The 14,165-nt window shown below is 42.1% G+C and overlaps 1 long non-coding RNA gene across 1 annotated transcript; it reads left to right on the plus strand.

Moving 5' to 3' along the window:
- Positions 1-9,039: 9,039 nt before the first annotated feature.
- Positions 9,040-13,854, plus strand: LOC131509336 (uncharacterized). Its single transcript, XR_009260445.1, has 3 exons — positions 9,040-9,298; positions 10,355-10,556; positions 12,625-13,854. It is a non-coding gene; the product is annotated as an uncharacterized LOC131509336 (long non-coding RNA).
- The last annotated feature ends 311 nt before the right edge of the window (positions 13,855-14,165 follow it).

A 14,165-nucleotide genomic window follows, 5' to 3' on the forward strand; every position in this document is an offset into this window, starting at 1 on the left:
TCAGCACAGAGCAGAGAGATGAAAGAGCCCTTTCTTTGGAATGAATCGAGCCAGGAAATGTCAAAGAGAGTAGATCACAAGAAGCATGGTCACTGCCCTGGTGGCTGGTGAATCACACGGAGAGAAAGAGAGAGAGAGCGAGAGCGAGAGGGAGAAAGAGAGAAGCCAAGACATTAAGGGATCTGGGAACTAATTCATGGGTTTAAGCAATCAAAGAAATTAGCCTTGAGAAGGAATAAAAACCTTGATAACCTTTAGGTGTTTTTCGTGAAGTAAAAAAGCCAATGACAATAACAATAGTAACAGCTAAATTTTCCTGAGGGCTTATTCAGATGAAGGCTTCAAAGAAGTAAATTATGCAGGATCATGAAAAACAAACATAGCCATCTGAAACCAGAATGAATGGGCTCCAGGGTAGGTTAGTGCCCCTGGGAGATTCAAATGCAAGCCGGCTGCTCACATATCAATAATGCCCTAGAAAGGACTTACCTCTTGCTGTGGGATGTGGGACTAAATGGTTTCTAATTTTCCTTCATGCTGAATCCATGGTCCCTTAACATCTAGGAAAGCTATTTGATTCATGGCATTTTCTTTTTTTTTTTAATTTTTTTTTTAATGTTTATTTTTATTTTTGAGAGAGAGTGCAAGCAGGGGAGGGGCAGAGAGAGAGGGAGACACAGAATCTGAAGCAGGCTCCAGGCTCCCAGCTGTAAGCACAGAGCCCGACGTGGGGCTCGAACCCACGAACCGTGAGATCATGACCTGAGCCGAAGTTGGACGCTCAACCGACTGAGCCACCCAGGCGCCCCGATTCATGGCATTTTCTTAAAAAAAAAAATTAATCCAAGCCCGCCCCTCTCCATCTCCTAGTCATCCCATGCCCAGCACTGACAGCTGGAAGGGGGAAGATGGCTCAATGGACAGTGCATTCCCCCAGACACATAGACCTTTCTCCACTGGCAAAATGCCCAAAGTCTGTCCCGAGTGAGCCTTGCTACTCCACCCTCAGCACCAAGATCAGACTTCATAAATAACCTTCTTAAATCTTATGGGTTTTCCTGAGTTTCACAGACTGGCCTCCAATCTGTTATTTTTTGAAAAATAAGTGCTACTTAATCTCAGGATATGTGCTGTGCTTCTTAGTGATCCGCTCTATAGTTTTATGTGATAGCTAGTTGGAACAGAAATGTGCCAAATTAATGAACAGAGTGGTTGTATGACTGGTGATTATAAAACTAAATTGAAAGAGTAACAGAAGAATGGCCTGGAAAAGACTCTTACCTGGGCCCGGAATAGCCAGGTCGGGATGACTTCATGGGTTATTTCACTTCTAATTTCTAGATTGCTTGATAATTTCAATAAAGATGGTGCCGGGTAATTACTGAGTCAGCCGCACAATTGAGTTACAGCCTTTACGACGTGTACTGTGGAGAGGGGCGGTGAGTCACATTTTATTGCAGAGCACTTATGTCTGATAGAGCTTCAACCCATCCCATCCTGAAAAAGTCAAGCACGAAGGAAAAATATCCCCAAGATACAGCAGAAGGAAAATGATAGAAGGAAAAGGACAGAGAGAATATCATCTTTATCTCCAAGCACTGATTTGTCCCCAAATTATTCTTAACCTATCTACAAATGCTTTAGACAGCAAAGATCATCTCAAAACATGAAACCTATTGTTGACCTCATTTAATGAGATATAGCAAGGCATCTTTTTCTCTTTTTTAAACCGCCAACTTGTATTGGCTGAATCTTGTGTTAGATCTCTCAGTTGTGAGCAAATGCATAAAAATAGCTTTCCACTCTGTAGTTGGGTATGAGCCAATTAATGAGAACAAGGAAATGACTCAGTGGAGAGTCTGAGATGCTCTATATTTTAGAATTCACATTATCCCCCCCCCCACCACCACCACATGCTCATTTAAGAATGAGCAAGACCTTAAAAAAGTATATGATGTTCCCCTCACATGGATACCTATGATCCACAGAGTTTCCCAAAGAGAGAAACATGTCCGGTGACAAAGACGCACAAGCAGAGTGAATGCTTCCCCATACAAACCACATTTTCTAACTATTCATTGCTCCAGAATTCTTTTTCAATGCCCCTTGAAGTGTTTTTTATTCTGCAAATGAGAGAGCCTCTGGAGGTGATAATTTGAATTTAATGCCTCTCTAAACATTTCTTGGGTTTTGATTAGTGAGCTGAGAGCTACTAATTTCCCCTTCAACAAAAGGGGTGAATTCTAGCCCAAAACATCTGTCAATAGCCGGAGCGGTGAGACAAAGAAAGGGGTGAAGTTGGTGATAAGGATGCTCCATCGTGTTCAAGAAAGCAACGCTGGGAATTCGGAACAACGCATCTTGAACCTGCGTGTCCCTGGTGTGTTCTACGCAGAGCACAAAGCTGTACCGTGACTGGGTTTACAAAGGATAGAACTGGGTATCTTATTCAAGACAGGTAGTAATCTAGAAGCTAAAACTATATAGCAGCACTTTCCTTTTTGAGCATGAGAAGAAAAGACTTTCTTCATCTTAACCACGCAGCAAACCTCAATTAAATATGACAGGCAGGGAGAGAAATCAGACCATTGGGAGGAAAATGAAAATAAACAGGGTTTGGTGGAAAAAACAAGGAGGAAAGCTAAGCAAAAATCACAAATGTGAAAAGAAATGTGTTGGAGCTGTTACAAAGCAAACTAAAAGGAGATGTGTGAGTAAGCTCTAAAAGCAAAGAAAATTAATGTGGGCGAGCAACTGGAAACAGAAAACAGGGATACGCACAGGAGAAGGAGAAAAAAGAGATGATATCAAGAAAATAACGTATGCTATTACTAATGATAAATGGCCAATTCATATTTAATGCGTTTAAAAAGAATAAGCCATTGTACCCTGGGAATTCTCAGACTGCCCACTCCAGAGGTGGTATAATCCGTTGCATTTTTGCGTAGGAAAGTAAACAAACCACAGACCCAAACCGCTAGTCGCTAGAAAAGACTGCCTACCACGCTCGTGGGTTTTGGTTCTTCCTGACATTAGAGAGTATTCCTGGAGCATCATCCATAAGGCACAGGGCAGATTTATCTTTAAATGATGTTGCACATCACACCCATTTACTAGAAACACCTTATGTGATCTATAATTTTTAAGAATTCAGATTCTCTTCTGTATCTATCACAACCATAGTGTAATAATAAAATCTTTGTTGATTAAAAATAAATAAATAAATGTGAGGGCTTCCACAATTGACTGAACCTCCAAATTCTAGCTTTACTTCTGGTAGATTTACTGGCGTTTCCCTCATATTGATTTGTTTCCAGAAGCTCAGATGCAGGCCTGCTTTGTGGAAAAGGATTATACATGAATCCCTAAAGAGAAATCTGATACCAAAAGAGACATGGAGATTAGGAGGCTCGGTGTTTATAAGTATGAACGAGATCTGAGCTGGAATTTTTATTTACAAAGGAAGCTGAAGTTCAAGGAGCTCACTTTTGAATGGTCAGAACTACCATACAACCTGTGCTTCTTCAGTGGACAAAAAAGAAAAGCTGGAAGGGGAGAGGCACATGGAATCCAAACCAACCAATGACTACTGACGATTGAATAAAGAACAACAACAACAAAAAAACCCACAAAGGCTCGTTTTGTTGTGTTTTGTTTTTCAAATTACAGGACATGGGTTTAGTGCAATTTTTATAAATCTTTGATTCAGCACCATGTGATCGCGCTGTTACGTATAAGTAGAAGGTGCAATTATAGGCAAATAAAATATCTGAGCAACCTCTTGGCAGTAATCTCTTTAGGATAATTTTCACCCCACACTAGTTGCCTAGACTACAAATCATAAAATGACTGCCATGTACACCTCCGTTCTATTGACCCTTTGCAATTCTAGAAATTCCATGAGAGTCCAGAAGGAGCCTCTTTTGGGTGTGAATCACTACCTCCCACCCAGTCACAAAACCCAGGCTCTATAGGACTCTAAAAACACTTCCCAAGTTCACATATACTGCTGATGGGAATGGAGATTGGTACAACAGTCTTGCAAGGAAATTAGACAAGCATCTTTCAATATGTTCATATCTTTATTAATTTTTTTAAGTTTATTTATTTTTGAGAGAGAGAGAGAGACAGAACACGAGCAGGGGAGGGGCAGAGAGAGGGAGATACAGAATCTGAAACAGGCTCCATGCTCTGAGCTGTCAGCACAGAGCCTGACGCGGGGCTCAAACTCACAAACCGGGAGATCGTGACCTGAACTGAAGTCGGACACCTAACCGACTGAGCCACCAGGCGCCCCGATATGTTCATATCTTTTACTCAGATAACTCGCTTCCAGAAAACTATTCTAAAACAGTAGACATGGGTGATTGCAAAAATTTAGCTACACACCTGTTCATCACAGAACTGTATAAAGTAGCAAGAAATGAAAATTAATCTAAATATCAAGCCAGAGGTTAGTTCAATAAACTATAAATGTGATTGCAATCATGGTAGATTTATTGTGATACAGTGGTGGAATAGCTAATGGCATGCAATTGTATTCTCAAAATATTAAATGAAAATAAAAATTAAAATTAAAAGAAAACAAAATGAAATGAAAATAAAAATAACTATATGTGTGTATGTGTGTGTATATATATATATATATATATATATATATATGTATATGTTAAAACGTTAATAATGGGGTACTTGGTCAGAATGGCTAAAATTAACAACTCAGGAAACATCAGATGTTGGCAAGGATGCAGAGAAAGAGGAACCCTTTTGCATTGCTGGTGAAAATGCAAACTGGTGCAGATAAACAGATAAAGATGTCATATCTCTCTCTCTCTCTCTATATATATATATATATACACACACACACACATTCATATATATACATATATGCATATACATATATATACATATACATACACATACATATATACATACATATACATATATATACACACACACATATATGCACACACACAATGGAGTATTACTTGGCAATCAAAAAGAATGAAATCTTACCATTTGCAACAACGTGGATGGAACTAGAGGGTATTATGTTAAGCAAAATTAGTCAGAGAAAGACAAATATCATATGACTTCACTTACATGTGGAATTAAAGATACAGATGAACATAAAGGAAGGGAAGCAAAAATAATATAAAAACAGGAAGGGGGACAAAACGTAAGAGACTCTTAAATATAGAGAACAAACTGAAGGTTGCTGGAGGGGTTGTGGGTAGAGGGATGGGCTACATAGGAAAGGGGCATTCAAGGGGACACTTGTTGGGAGGAGCACTGGGTTTTATGTGTGGGGGATGAATCACTGGATTCTAGTCCTGAAATCATTATTGCACTATACGCTAACTAACTTGGATGTAAATTTAAATTAATTAATGAATTAATTAAAATAAATAGATAAATAATGGCGGTGCCTGGGTGGCTCAGTCGGTTAAGTGTCTGACTCTTGATTTCCATTCAGGTCATGATCTCACAGTTTTGTGAGTTCAAGCCCCATGTCAGGCTCTGCGCTGACAGCATGGAGCCTGCTTGGAATTCTCTCTCGCCCTCTCTCTCTGCTCCAACCCCCCCTAAACTAAATTTTTAAAAATGTTAATAATGATCACCTCTTGGGAGTGAGACCATGGGTGATTTTTAAATTTTTTTCTGCTCATCAGTAATGAAATGTGTTTCTCAATGAATATTGTTTTATACTAAATAAAAATGTTAGGATTAAAAAAATCAAAATTCTTTCTAAAATAAAAGAGTTTTTTAAAAGTTCCAAAAGATTGTAGCCTATTGGATATTGAACATGCTTCCCATATGACCATGCCAACACTCCCTTAAGTAGGTTAAGTAGGTATGTGGGAAGAAGGTCCCAAATGAGACTAGTATTATATTCCTGGAGGCACTTCATATTTCCCTCACATTTGGGGTAGGAGCACCAGGCATCCACCTCATTGGCTTCAACTAAGCTGGAACCTTCTGCCAGGGGCTGGGCAGTGCCTTCTGCCTTTGCTGAGGACTAGAGGCTCTGTGGCCCCTGTGCTGTCCTGACCCTACACTTTTTTGGATCTGTCAGGAGTAGGTTGGCCTATCTCCAAGTTTTGGGGGAGACCTAAAACCTTGGCAGCACTCTAATCTGGCAGGATCACTATCTCTGAGGCTAATATCCTGCAGTACCAAGTAGGACCAGCTGCTTAATTTGAGAGACAAACACAAAGTGAGAAAGAAGAGCCCCTTGTTCAAACCTTAAGAATCTCAAGATGGCAACCACAAAGGATTCACCAAGAGCTTGGGGATCCTGGGCCACTATTCAAGTCACACACCCAAGAGGCTGGCATCAGCCTCCTTTTTATTTCTTATCAAGTCTGTTCATCTGTAAAGTATGAACAAGTTAGTTTGTTCTTGACTCTGAAAATGGGACCCAGAAAGGGAGGCATTTAAACAGGGCCAAGATGACTCTCAAGCTAACATAATTTATCTTCTGATATCCAAGGACCAAATTCTGTACCATCAGGTTGTAACAATGGCCACGCTGTTCCAGAGCGTGTCTGTTCGAATGGGGCGGGGTGTAAGGGGCAAGGAAAACCTCACAACTATCAGATCAGCTTCCTTTTTCCCCCTAGAATGGCCAAGCTTAGGTTTCACACATCCTTGAGATAACAGCAGCTAAATTCCAATTATTGAGTAGCTTATCATCTAGTAGGAGGATTGTCTTGGTCAATTCATTAACAAGCCAATTAGAAATTTGATACCAGGAATTTAGTGGTGATTAGGGCTCAAAAGTAATATGTAATTAGCATTTTCTCTTCCTCTAACGTGAACATTTCTGAAAACTCTACTAAAATGCTCTCACAAAGCATGGCAGTGGTGGAAAGCAGGTATTGTGGAGTCTGAAATCATGGTTTTAGTTCCTCTGTTATTGATACTCTGGGTGGCCTGGAAGAAGCCCTTTGATTGCTCTGGGCCTTGGTCTCCTCAGTTGTCAGCAAAGATAATGATATTCACAGAGTTGGTGGGAGAATAAAGAAAATAATATGAAGAACTTTGTAAACTGATTTTTAAAAAAGATTATACATACATCATAATTATTAGTGAGTTCTTACACTAAATAGTAGCTATTGGGACCTGCAACAAAAGGGAAGTGATCAGGTACTAAATACATATCCTGTTTTCTTCTGGAAGGAAATAGGTTACTTTCCTGTATCTAGGCTCACATTGTACATCGGTACAAAATGTTTCTTTAAAAAGGAAAATATCATCCCTTGTATCTTTCTGCCAAAGGTATAGGACAGTCTTTTGAATTGGACAAGCCTAATAACCCCTCCACTTGAAACACCATGATAATAAACCATGAGTTAGAGAAAAGATTGCCTGCCCATAGCTGTAGCTCATTTATTTTAAGTGATGTTTTATGCTTCCAACTGCATTGAAATAGAAGGCTTTGAGGATGACCTTGAGATACAACTTAATTTATACTCTGCGTAATTTTCACAGACACCTTTCCCAAGTGTAAACCTACATAACACACGCTCAGACCCCGTGCGCAAATTATCCTTGGGTCACTGAGGTGGTATTAAAGGAGGGGGCTTTGTGCTTTTGTCAACACTTTGAAACCTATGGAAGAAAACAAATCTGTTCCTGTTTCAGGTGAACTGGACAGGTTCCACTGCTTTTGACTGGAATCTAATAAACTCCACATCAAAATGCTAGTGATCTAAAGAGGATCAAAAACTGATTTGGACCTTCCATGTCTGGGGGAATCCGCACCGGAGAAAAAATAACAGAGATCTTCGTGAGGGAAACTTCAGAAACCTTTCCTGAAAAAACACTTGAGTCTTCAGCAGGTTGTGAACTGTACTCATACATATGTAACTCCGTGCAGTCAAGCCTTTTGATCCTGTTTTACAGAGTTACTCAATTTCACGTTGAAAACAACATTGTGATGGTGATGAGGCAAGGGCTTTGGGACATCTGGTCAATTGGGACACAGTTTGGGATTCCCAGCCACTCTGAAATGGTTTCCCCCTCTGTAATACGGGGGTCTTTTCTTCACTGACAGCTCCACGGGTTGTGAAGTTCAAGCAAGATCGATAATTCAAATGTGTTTTGCAAACTGTGAATATAGGCACACTGAGGAGGGCAGAGTCTCACGTTTGATGACTGCAATGGCATAATGCATGTAAAGGCAATTGAAATTCCTCTTAAGGTGAACTATATTTCTAGACCTTAGTGTTTCTAATAATAAGTATCAGAAGAACATATTTTCGAATCCTAGGTTTATGTAATATCCTGTCTTAAGAACCACAAGAGAAGCCAGAAAAAGAAGAGTGAGCTTGAGCCACACTTGGAGTCAATTATCTGAAACACACAGTGGAGAGAGATCCAGAATACATGTCGCTGCTAGTGACTGGGCTGAGCAGTGCCATACAGACGCCACAACTGGATTTACAAAAGGGCAGCCCTCCATGGCAGTAACATTTTCCATTGGCTCACATTTATCGCTTGACACTTGAAGTTCTCGTAACGTACTAGACCCTGGTTAAAGCACACTCCTTTCAAAAAACAAACCAACAAGCAAACAAACAAAAAACTCGTCCAAATGCAGACGGGAGTGATGAATAATGGTTCTAGGAGCAGGAGGATCCTCCAGGATTTAGAGTCAGATCCTGAAAGAGAGGGAGCGAGTTTTGCTGGGGCCTGAAAGACAAAGGGCCAAATAACTTAAGGGACTCGGTTGCTCAACAAAGATTTATGGACTTCCTACTACGTGCCAGCTCCGTGCTAAGGACGCTATGCTGTTCAAAATAAAAATCCCTCTCCTCACGACCCGACGTTCTGGTAGGGAAAATGGAACAATAAACTGGGAAAAATAAATAAAAGAAAGACTTGCAAACCCGGCAGAGAATGACTGGGAAAGGGTTGCCACATCTGACTGGGTGGTCTGGGCAGGGCCATGGTGGGGGGGGGGGGGCTGAGACTGGAGGGATGACAATGGAGAGACATGGGCAGTGCTAGTCCAGACAGAGGGAACAACGAGTGCCCAGGCCCTGAGGGGGGAAGGTGTGGCACGCTCAGGGAAGAGACAGAGGCCACTGGCGAGAGCCCAGGGAACTAGGAAGAGACTGTGTGAGGTGATGTGCAGGGGAAGTGAGTGGCCAGATGTTACAGGGCCTTGCAGGCTGAGATAAGGAGTCTGAGCGTGATTCTGAGTGTGATGGGTACTACTGAAATGTCTGAAGCAGGAAATTGCTTGATGGCGTTCAGAGATGACTTCGGCTTCGGTGGTTGGGCAGGAGAGGTGAGTGCAGGGAAGGGAGGATGCAGAGAGACTGGTGGGGGGCCCCTGGAGCCCAAGTGAGCATGGACACGGAGGGGTAGGACTCCTCAGGAGTCAGCCCAGCCACATGGCTGTTGAGGCCGGCTCTGCGCTGAAACCATTAGCCTGTTTGAATCTACTGTGCTGTCTCTACTGGCTGCCCAGTCTGCGACTCAGAGCCTCCACCCCAGGAATACCCTTTTCCTGACAATCTCCTGCCAACTGTATCATTTGGCCACATGTGTCTGGAAGAGATGATGGCCAAGAGAAGCCATTAACAAAAGAGGCTCCTGGTGAGAGACGACAAGAGGCCACGCACCCCTCCCTGGGGCCGTGTCCTTGGCACGACTCTGCACTGACAGAGACTCAGGAGCAACCCCCTCATCACATCCATTCGTTATTTTTACCTTCCTTTTCGAGGTTACGGATGGAAACTATTAAAGTTAGGGAAATGGCTGAAATAGTTTTTCCGCAGTCATGAAATTAAGTCCATACAAAAGCTCCAAGACTATTCGGCAGCCCCAAAGCTCACCGGGGCGGTGAGCCTGTACCTATTTGCTATGAATACATACGTGGGGACGGCTCTTTAAATTGATTGCACACTGCGCCCAGAAATAAAAAATTCCCACTTGTCACTGATCTCTTACAAAATTTGGAAGAAGCTGCCTTCCTTTGTGTGCAGGATTCACATAAAACCGTTCTCATTCCTTTGTTCTCTCCGTGTTTGGTTGTAATTAAGTGTTTCATTCTTGAGGTTTTTGATCCACAGAGTCTCCATACAGAAGAAGAGTTACTAGAGACTGCGTTTTGCCTTTTCAAAACAGGGGAGCAGTCCCCCCACCCACCTCTGTCTGAGCATTAAATCTCAGGTGCCTCGAGTTGGACGGGGTCCCACTTTCTCATCCTTTGATATCTTTCCAGTATCCCAGTGTGTGAGACTCCAAAACCGGGAAAACTGTATTGTAAGTTTCTGAATTACTGCTGTTTGTTTATTTGATTGGCATCTATCACGAGTGCTTCTTTCTTCGACTTTCCTAGGTTGGGATAGACCGTGGACGGTAAAGCGGTGCATGGAGAGAAGAGTATTGTGAGAAAACCAAATATCCGAAGAGACTTATTTTTGGAAGTTTTGGAAATAGAGGGGAAGATGAGAGGCACTCACGAAGAAGAGCAGGAATTAAGATGATCTGGAAGAGGTTGAGGATTTCTCTCATTTAAGGAAACAGGATATCTCAATGATGTGAGTTGGGTTTTGTGACTCTTGGCTGGGAGATAATAAAACACAGTTGAGTTAGTTCAGAGCAAGTGGGTCCTGCCTCCCCTACAGGTTGGGGTGGGTCACCTATGCTGGTCCCTTGCCCAAGCTAATCCCATAAATATGGCAAGAAGACCTCCAAAGGGGGTGATTGGAAAGATGATACAGACCATTTAAATTAATACATCATGGCCCCAAATTAGGATAGAAAGTGAACTTGGGCAATCATTTAAGTGGTATGACTTTAGGGAAAAGCAGTCTGGCTCAAAAATGTCCTCAAATCAGCCCAGAATTCTTATCAAGATCCTCTTCTGTGAGTTAGCCCCTTCCCACCTCCTTAGAAAAAGGCATGACATATCTGGGGTGAATAAACACGATACCATTATTACTCAGTAGAACTTTAATATGACTTGGTTTCCCATATCAAGGGCATGAGGAAGAATGCAAGCAAGAGGGACAGTGCATTCTGACATTTTGATATGATTCAGGGGGATGGTCAGAGAGTGGTTTGCTGCAGGAGAGGACCTGGGACAGACAGGGGTTATCCCACTCAGAACTTTGCACACTGCTGGCCTGAAAGGTAAACTGTCTCCTAGGACTCACAAATCAATCATTAAGCATTTACTGAGGACCTACTATGTGCCAGACAGTGTGCAATGTTCTGTGGACCCACAGAGTTATCAAAGATAACATTCCTTGGGTAAACAGACGATTAGGACACCACCCATCTTCCCAACTCTGCATTCAGTGACATCGTGATGATATACGCAGCATGCTATGGGAACACCAGGTGGGGTGCTCAGCCCAACTCTGAAGAAGGAGCGAAAGACAACTAGGAAAGACTGAGGTGGTGGTAGCTGAGTCAAATTACTTTCTGTGTTACGAGATTAATTTCACTGCTTCTAAAATGCACTCTTCTCTACATTGTAACATCTCTGAAACTCAGATTCTTCTTATAATCCGTGGAGACATAGTAGCTCGTAGAGACATAGTAGCTATGGGCCAGGCAAGCTACAATGACATTAATTGTCATCACACCCACAGGAAGAAACTTGCTCATTTTGACATCGGTTCATTTGAGTTATTTTCAACATTTAATGTGGAGTTTAACTGCTGTTCAAAATGTCTTCAAGAGGGGTGCCTGGGTGGCTCAGTCTGTTACCCATCTGACTTTGGCTCAGGTCATTATCTCCCGGTTCATGGGTTCGAGTCCCGCATCGAATTCTGTGCTGACAGCTCAGAGCCTGGAGGCTCCTTCGGATTCTGTGTCTCCCTCTCTCTCTGCCCCTCCCCCGCTCATGCTCTGTCTCTCTCTGCCTCTCAAATATGAATAAATATTAAACAAATTTAAAAATAAAATAAAATGTCTTCAAGAAATTACATAGGATTTCGTGTTACAGCCGAAAGGTATTGTCTACACAGAAAAGTAGGGGAGCAGAGTGAAAGCCCAGACACTGATATTAAGAAAGCAGATCTTCATCATTAGAAGAATGTCTGCAGCTCTGTGTTTGCTCACAAAGCAGCAAGTATTTTCCTAGATTCAAGAAGACACCCACAAGAAAATGAAGCTGTGTTACATTTTGTTGCTAAGATACTGAAGAAAGAATTGCCTACCACACACTTAGCAACACAGCTACCAGGAGGAATAGTTGCTAAGCCCAGACAAGAAAGTGTCAAAGGAGCAGCGGCTAGCGGGACTGGCAGAGGACTGGCCTTAAAGCATTATGGTATAGTTTAAAAGTAGTGTTTTTCCCTTTATTGTGAGACATAAAGTAGCCAATCAACACTGTCTTAATTTAATATAGTACAGGATTTGGATGCAAGAATAGGAAACGTTCACTTAGCCTAAGCCCAATGTAGTGATGAGGTACAGCCAGTTCATACGAGCTCACAAAGGGCAAATATATGTGCATGTCTCCCCAGCTCTACATTTGGTAACCTCATGATAGCATGAAATAGGCCCCAGTGGGAGTATTTACACCCTAGGAATTGGCAAACACTAAAAATCAGGGCTTTGTTGTTTGTTTCTTTGTTTGTTTTTGTTTGTTTTTAGGGGGCTGGTTTACCAGAACACCACTGCCAAAGGGAGAATCTGTGGATCACACAGGAGTATCTCATGGAAGCTAAGGATTTGGAACCAGGTGATATAAAGGTTATCAGGAACAACGTGAACTTCTTTCTGTATTTTCCTCAGTCTCTCCGGATTCTTATCTGTTCTCAGGTCTACACAGCTCTTCATTTTCCTCTCTCCAGATTTCAAGGCCATCTCTGGTCAAATCAGGTTTGGGTAAATTCATGCAGTGTATAGACCCACCTTTTCTAGAGCAACGGCTAGGGTAGGTTTTCGAGAAAAATGATGAGCATCTCAGGCTCATTCTTAAAAAAAAGTTAGGGTGAAAAAAAGTAAATTGGAAAGTTGTTCCAAGCAGTGGTAACTGCTTTTCGAGTTGTTACAGCAAAAAGTAGAAACCCGGCATGACAAGGGCTGAGGCTGAAGAGAGGGGCAAAGGACAGGGGTGAGGGCCTCATGCATCATGTTGACGGCCTTAGAGTTTGTTCTGCATACGACAGGGCTTCAAAGTCCAAAAGTATCAAGTCTGGGAAAACTGAAGTCTAGATGGTTCCAATAGACATACAGGGTCCTGAGAGGCATCAGGCCATGATGGGAAGGGCGCTGACAAGACAGTCAAAGTGTTGAGTTGTAGATGTGCCCATTGATTGCTTTCTTTCATGGCTTAGGCCTCAGTTCCTTCATCTACAAAGTGGAGATAAGTAATACCTACTTACTGACTATCTAAGGAGGCGTTGGGAAGACAAATGACATAATCTGTGTGGAAACCCTTTTAGGACTGTCAGACATGGTTTCAGCATAAGGTACTTACTCATCTGTAAAATGAGGGGGTTGGCCTCGATGGGATCTAATGTTCTTCTAGTTCTAAAGCTCGACAACTCTATTATTATCCTTATTATCTGACAATCATGCTAAAATTATGGGTTTTATGGATCTGAAACACCCTTCTCTCATCTTGCCAAGCAAACTTAATGTGAGGCTCGTAGCCTGGGAAATGCCACTTCCTAGGTGGTTGTTTCCACAGAAACACCAATAACCATAAAGTTGTGCAGGAATGTGAACCGTCTGGGTTTGAACAGGAAGAGGAAATTGATGTATAAGCCAGGAACAGAACCAAACCCCTAAAAAAGAATAGAATTTCTCTCTGTACATTACATGTAAGTATGTAACCTAATCCCCCAGCTGATAACTCTCTACTTTTTAAAATACTGTACATGAGGGGCGCCTGGGTGGTGCAGTCGGTTAAGCGTCCGACTTCAGCCAGGTCACGATCTCGCGGTCCGTGAGTTTGAGCCCCGCGTCAGGCTCTGGGCTGATGGCTCGGAGCCTGGAGCCTGTTTCCGATTCTGTGTCTCCCTCTCTCTCTGCCCCTCCCCCGTTCATGCTCTGTCTCTCTCTGTCCCAAAAATAAATTAAAAACGTTGAAAAAAAAATTTTTTTAAAAAAATAAATAAAATACTGTACATGATACTACCATGGAAATGCTGAATGATTTTAAAGTGGTTTTAGAATACTGTGATAAA

This window comes from Neofelis nebulosa, chromosome 1 (genome assembly GCF_028018385.1).
Source record: "Neofelis nebulosa isolate mNeoNeb1 chromosome 1, mNeoNeb1.pri, whole genome shotgun sequence".
Classification (NCBI taxonomy): domain Eukaryota; kingdom Metazoa; phylum Chordata; class Mammalia; order Carnivora; family Felidae; genus Neofelis; species Neofelis nebulosa.